Below are 7,780 nucleotides of genomic sequence, written 5' to 3'. Positions count from 1 at the left end.
AATAAATTACTGATCCCGGGGAGCAGCTGTCTTTAAGCACTTTGTTTTTAGATTCATCCCTCAGTTGCCCGCCTTCCTCCAACGTCTGAAGAGTTTTAATAAATAAATGAATGATCTCGGGGAGCATGGGGTAGCCGGGTTTAAGCACTTGGGTTTGGTTTATATTCGCGTCGCCTCACCATCCGCCGATGTGTCGAGGAGTTTTAATAAATAAATTACCGATTTGTGATACGGGGTAGCCGGGCGAAGCACTTTGGTTTTGGATTTATATTCGCATCGCTCACCAATTCGCCGATGTGTCGAGGAGTTTTAATGTTAAATTACGATTTTGTGAGCATGGGGTAGGGTTTAAGCACTTTGTTTTAGATTTTATCCTCGCTTTGCTCGCCTCCGATGTGTCGAGTGAGAGTTTTAATAAATAAATTACTGATCTCGGGAGCATGGGGTAGCTGGGTTTAAGCACTTGGTTTTGATTTATATTCGCATCGCTGACCATCCTCCGATGTACAGAGGAGTATAACAAATTACGATCTCGTGAGCATGGGGAAGCTGGGTTTAAGCACTTTGTTTTTAGATTTTAACTCCTCGCTTTGCTCGCCTTTACTCCGGATGGTCACGAAGAGTTTTAATAAATAATTTACTGATCTCGGGGGCATGGTGTAGCTGAGTTTAAGCACTTTGGTTTTGGTTTATACTTGCTTCTCTTTCTCACAACTTCCTCCGATGTAAGTCGGAGAGTTTCACACAAACACGACCCTGGGAGCATGGGTAGCCGGGTTTACACTTGGTTTTTGATTTATATTCGCATCGCCGGCCTCATCCTCCGATGTGTCGTGAGGAGTTTTTATAAATAAATTACTGATCTCAGTATGCATGGGGTAGCTGGGTTGCCACTTTGTTTTTAGATTTTATCCTGCTTTGCTCGCCTTCTCCGGATGTGTCGAGGAGTTTTAATAAATAAATTACTGATCTCGGGGAGCATGGGGTAGAGGGTTTAAGCACTTTGTTTTAGATTTTATCTTCGCTTTGCTCGCCTTCCGCCGATGTGTCGAGGGAGTTTTAATAAATGAAATGATTTCGGTATGGGTAGCAGGGTTGCCACTTGTTTTTAGATTTTATCCTCGCTTTGTCATTCCGATGTGTCGAGGAGTTTTAATAAATAAAATTACTGATCTCGGTATATGGGGTAGCTGTCTTTAAGCACTTGTTTTAGATATTTTATCTCGCTTTGCTCGCCTTCCTCCGGGATGTATCGGCAGTTTTAATAAATATACACTGATCCCGGGAGCATGGGGTAGCCGGGTTTAAGCATTTGGTTTTGATTTATTCGCATCGCTCACCATCCGCCGATGTGTCGAGGAGTTTTAATAAATAAATTACTGATTTCGGGGAGCATGGGGTAAAGCAGGGTTTAAGCACTTTGTTTTTAGATTTATCCTCAAGCTTTGCTCGCCTTCCTCCGATGTGTCGAGGAGTTTTAATAAATAAATTACTGATCTCGGGGAGCAGGGTAGCCGGGTTTAGCACCGGCTTTATTTGGTACTGCGTCGCTCACCATCCGCCGATGTGTCGAGGAGTTTTAATAAATAAAATTACTGGATCTCGGGGAGCATGGGGTAGCCTGTCAAGCACTTTGTTTTTAGATTTTATCCTCGCTTTGCTCGCCTTCCTCCGATGTGTATCGAAGTTATTTTAATAAATATATTACTGATCTCGGGGAGCATGGGTAGCCGGGTTTAAGCATTTTGGTTTTGATTTATATTCTATCGCTCACCATCCGCCGATGTCGAGGAGTTTTAATAAATAAATTACTGATTCTCGGGGAGCATGGGTAGCAGGGTTTAAGCACTTTGTTTTTAGATTTTATCCTCGCTTTGCTCGCCTTCCTCCGATGTGTCGAGGAGTTTTAATAAATAAATTACTGATCTCGGGAGCATGGGGTAGCCGGGCTGCCACTTTGGTTTTGATTTATATTCGCGTCGCTCACCATCCGCCGATGCTTCAGGAGTTTTAATAAATAAATTACTGATTTCAGGGCGCAGTGGTTTAAGCACTTGGTTTTTGGATTATATATTCGCATCGCTCACCATCCTCCTCGATGTGTCGAGGAAGTAATAAATAAATTACTGATCTCGGGAGCACAAAATGGGTTAAGCACTTTGGTTTTGATTTAAAAACCAAAGTGCTTAAACCCGGCTAACCATGCTCCCCGAGATCAGTAATTTATTTATTAAAACTCCTCGACACATCGGAGAAGGTGAGCGATGCGAATAAAATCAAAAAACAAAGTGCTTAAACCCGGCTACCCCATGCTCCCCGAGATCAGTAATTTATTTATTAAAAACTCCTCGACACATCGGAGGAAGGCGAGCAAAGCGAGGATAAATCTAAAAACAAAGTGCTTAAACCCAGCTACCCCATGCTCCCCGAGATCAGTAATTTATTTATTAAAACTCCTCGACACATCGGAGGAAGCGAGCGTGCGAATATAAATCAAAAACCAAAGTGCTTAAACCCAGCTACCCCATGCTCCCCGAGATCAGTAATTTATTTATTAAAACTCCTCGACACATCGGAGGAAGGTGAGCGATGCAATAAAATCAAAAACCAAAGTGCTTAAACCCGGCTACCCCATGCTCCCCGAGATCAGTAATTTATTTATTAAAACTCCTCGACACATCGGAGGAAGGTGAGCAATGCGAATATAAATCAAAAACCAAAGTGCTTAAACCCGGCTAACCCATGCTCCCCGAGATCAGTAATTTATTTATTAAAACTCCTCGACACATCGGAGGAAGGCGAGCAAAGCGAGGATAAAATCAAAAACAAAGTGCTTAAACCCGGCTACCCCATGCTCCCCGAGATCAGTAATTTATTTATTAAAACTCCTCGACACATCGGAGGAGGCGAGCAAAGCGAGGATAAAATCAAAAACAAAGTGCTTAAACCCGGCTACCCATGCTCCCCGAGATCAGTAATTTATTTATTAAAACTCCTCGACACATCGGAGGGAGGCGAGCAAAGCGAGGATAAAATCTAAAAAAAGTGCTTAAACCCTGCTACCCCATGCTCCCCGAGATCAGTAATTTATTTATTAAAACTCCTCGACACATCGGAGGAAGGTGAGCGATGCGAATATAAATCAAAAACCAAAGTGCTTAAACCCGGCTACCCCATGCTCCCCGAGATCAGTAATTTATTTATTAAAACTCCTCGACACATCGGAGGAAGGCGAGCAAAGCGAGGATAAAATCTAAAAACAAAGTGCTTAAACCCTGCTACCCCATGCTCCCCGAGATCAGTAATTTATTTATTAAAACTCCTCGACACATCGAGGAAGGCGAGCATGCGAATATAAATCAAAAACCAAAGTGCTTAAACCCGGCTACCCCATGCTCCCCGAGATCAGTAATTTATTTATTAAAACTCCTCGACACATCGGAGGAAGGCGAGCAAAGCGAGGATAAAAATCAAAAACAAAGTGCTTAAACCGGCTACCCCATGCTCCCCGAGATCAGTAATTTATTTATTAAAACTCTTCGACACATCGGAGTAAGGCGAGCAAAGCGAGGTTAAAATCTAAAAACAAAGTGCTTAAACCCAGCTACCCCATGCTCCCCGAGATCAGTAATTTATTTATAAAATCTCCTCGACACATCGGAGGAAGGCGAGCGTGCGAATATAAATCAAAAACCAAAGTGCTTAAACCCGGCTAACCCATGCTCCCCGAGATCAGTCATTTATTTATTAAAACTCCTCGACACATCGGAGGAAGGTGAGCGATGCGAATAAATCAAAAACCAAAGTGCTTAAACCGGCTACCCCATGCTCCCCGAGATCAGTAATTTATTTATTAAAACTCCTCGACACATCGGAGGAAGGCGAGCAAAGCGAGGATAAAATCTAAAAACAAAGTGCTTAAACCCAGCTACCCCATGCTCCCCGAGATCAGTAATTTATTTATAAAACTCCTCGACACATCGGAGGAAGGTGAGCGAAGCGAATATAAATCAAAACCAAAGTGCTTTAACCCGGCTACCCCATGCTCCCCGAGATCAGTAATTTATTTATTAAAACTCCTCGACACATCGGAGGAAGGTGAGCGTGCGAATATAAATCAAAAACCAAAGTGCTTAAACCCGGCTACCCCATGCTCCCCGAGATCAGTAATTTATTTATTAAAACTCCTCGACACATCGGAGGAAGGCGAGCAAAGCGAATATAAATCAAAACCAAAGTGCTTAAACCCAGCTACCCCATGCTCCCCGAGATCAGTAATTTATTTATTAAAACTCCTCGACACATCGGAGGAAGGCGAGCAAAGCGAGGATAAAATCAAAAACAAAGTGCTTAAACCCAGCTACCCCATGCTCCCCGAGATCAGTAATTTATTTATTAAAACTCCTCGACACATCGGAGGAAGGCGAGCGTGCGAATATAAATCTAAAAACAAAGTGCTTAAACCAGCTACCCCATGCTCCCGAGATCAGTAATTTATTTATTAAAACTCCTCGACACATCGGAGGAAGGTGAGCGATGCGAATATAAATCAAAAACCAAAGTGCTTAAACCCGCTACCCCATGCTCCCCGAGATCAGTAATTTATTTATTAAAACTCCTCGACACATCGGAGGAAGGCGAGCAAAGCGAGATAAAATCTAAAAACAAAGTGCTTAAACCCGGCTACCCCATGCTCCCCGAGATCAGTAATTTATTTTATTAAAACTCCTCGACACATCGGAGGAAGGCGAGCGCAAAGCGAGGATAAAATCTAAAAACAAAGTGCTTAAACCCAGCTACCCATGCTCCCCGAGATCAGTAATTTATTTATAAAAACTCCTCGACACATCGGAGGAAGGTGAGCGATGCGATATAAATCAAAAAACCAAAGTGCTTAAACCCGGCTACCCCATGCTCCCCGAGATCAGTAATTTATTTATTAAAACTCCTCGACACATCGGAGGAAGGCGAGCAAAGCGAGGATAAAATCTAAAAACAAAGTGCTTAAACCCGGCTACCCCATGCTCCCCGAGATCAGTAATTTATTTATAAAACTCCTCGACACATCGGAGGAAGGTGAGCGATGCGAATATAAATCAAAAACCAAAGTGCTTAAACCCGGCTACCCCATGCTCCCCGAGATCAGTAATTTATTTATTAAAACTCCTCGACACATCGAGGGAGGCGAGCAAAGCGAGGATAAAATCAAAAACCAAAGTGCTTAAACCGCTACCCCATGCTCCCGAGATCAGTAATTTATTTATTAAAACTCCTCGACACATCGGAGGAGGCGAGCAAAGCGAGGATAAAATCAAAAACCAAAGTGCTTAAACCGCTACCCCATGCTCCCCGAGATCAGTAATTTATTTATTAAAACTCCTCGACACATCGGAGGAAGGCGAGCAAAGCGAGGATAAAATCTAAAAACAAAGTGCTTAAACCCAGCTACCCCATGCTCCCCGAGATCAGTAATTTATTTATAAAACTCCTCGACACATCGGAGGAAGGTGAGCGATGCGAATATAAATCAAAAACCAAAGTGCTTAAACCCGGCTACCCCATGCTCCCCGAGATCAGTAATTTATTTATTAAAACTCCTCGACACATCGGAGGAAGGCGAGCAAAGCGAGGATAAAATCTAAAAACAAAGTGCTTAAACCCAGCTACCCCATGCTCCCCGAGATCAGTAATTTATTTATTAAAACTCCTCGACACATCGGAGGAAGGCGAGCAAAGCGAGGATAAATCAAAAACCAAAGTGATTAAACCCGGCTACCCCATGCTCCCCGAGATCAGTAATTTATTTATTAAAACTCCTCGACACATCGGAGGGAGGCGAGCAAAGCGAGGATAAAATCAAAAACAAAGTGCTTAAACCGCTACCCCATGCTCCCCGAGATCAGTAATTTATTTATTAAAACTCCTCGACACATCGGAGGGAGGCGAGCAAAGCGAGGATAAAATCTAAAAACAAAGTGCTTAAACCCGCTACCCCATGCTCCCCGAGATCAGTAATTTATTTATTAAAAACTCCTCGACACATCGGAGGAAGGTGAGCGATGCGAATATAAATCAAAAACCAAAGTGCTTAAACCCGGCTACCCCATGCTCCCCGAGATCAGTAATTTATTTATTAAAACTCCTCGACACATCGGAGGGAGGCGAGCAAAGCGAGGATAAATCTAAAAACAAAGTGCTTAAACCCTGCTACCCCATGCTCCCCGAGATCAGTAATTTATTTATTAAAACTCCTCGACACATCGGAGGAAGGTGAGCGATGCGAATATAAATCAAAAACCAAAGTGCTTAAACCCGGCTACCCCATGCTCCCCGAGATCAGTAATTTATTTATTAAAAACTCCTCGACACATCGGAGGAAGGCGAGCAAAGCGAGGATAAAATCTAAAAACAAAGTGCTTAAACCCAGCTACCCCATGCTCCCCGAGATCAGTAATTTATTTATTAAAACTCCTCGACACATCGGAGGAAGGCGAGCAAAGCGAGGATAAAATCTAAAAACAAAGTGCTTAAACCCAGCTACCCCATGCTCCCGAGATCAGTAATTTATTTATTAAAACTCCTCGACACATCGGAGGAAGGCAGCGATGCGAATATAAATCAAAAACCAAAGTGCTTAAACCGGCTACCCCATGCTCCCCGAGATCAGTAATTTATTTATTAAAACTCCTCGACACATCGGAGGAAGGTGAGCGTGCGAATATAAATCAAAAACCAAAGTGCTTAAACCCGGCTACCCCATGCTCCCCGAGATCAGTAATTTATTTATTAAAACTCCTCGACACATCGGAGGAAGGTGAGCAATGCGAATATAAATCAAAAACCAAAGTGCTTAAACCCGGCTAACCCATGCTCCCCGAGATCAGTCATTTATTTATTAAAACTCCTCGACACATCGGAGGGAGGTGAGCGATGCGAATATAAATCAAAAACCAAAGTGCTTAAACCCGGCTACCCCATGCTCCCCGAGATCAGTAATTTATTTATTAAAACTCCTCGACACATCGAAGGAAGGCGAGCAAAGCGAGGATAAAATCTAAAAACAAAGTGCTTAAACCCCTACCCCATGCTCCCGAGATCAGTAATTTATTTATAAAACTCCTCGACACATCGGAGGAAGGCGAGCGTGCGAATATAAATCTAAAAACAAAGTGCTTAAACCCAGCTACCCCATGCTCCCCGAGATCAGTAATTTATTTATTAAAACTCCTCGACACATCGGAGGAAGGTGAGCAAGCGAATATAAATCAAAAACAAAGTGCTTAAACCCGGCTACCCCATGCTCCCCGAGATCAGTAATTTATTTATTAAAACTCCTCGACACATCGGAGGAAGGTGAGCAATGCGAATATAAATCAAAAACCAAGTGCTTAAACCCGGCTACCCCATGCTCCCCGAGATCAGTAATTTATTTATTAAAACTCCTCGACACATCGGAGGAAGGCGAGCAAAGCGAGGATAAAATCTAAAAACAAAGTGCTTAAACCCGCTACCCCATGCTCCCCGAGATCAGTAATTTATTTATTAAAACTCCTCGACACATCGGAGGAGAGGCGAGCAAAGCGAGGATAAAATCAAAAACCAAAGTGCTTAAACCCGCTACCCCATGCTCCCCGAGATCAGTAATTTATTTATTAAAACTCCTCGACACATCGGAGGGAGGCGAGCAAAGCGAGGATAAAATCTAAAAACAAAGTGCTTAAACCCAGCTACCCCATGCTCCCCGAGATCAGTAATTTATTTATTAAAACTCCTCGACACA

This window comes from Nasonia vitripennis (assembly GCF_009193385.2).
Source record: "Nasonia vitripennis strain AsymCx chromosome 1 unlocalized genomic scaffold, Nvit_psr_1.1 chr1_random0001, whole genome shotgun sequence".
Lineage (NCBI taxonomy): Eukaryota > Metazoa > Arthropoda > Insecta > Hymenoptera > Pteromalidae > Nasonia > Nasonia vitripennis.
Note: the sequence above shows the minus strand (reverse complement) of the source record.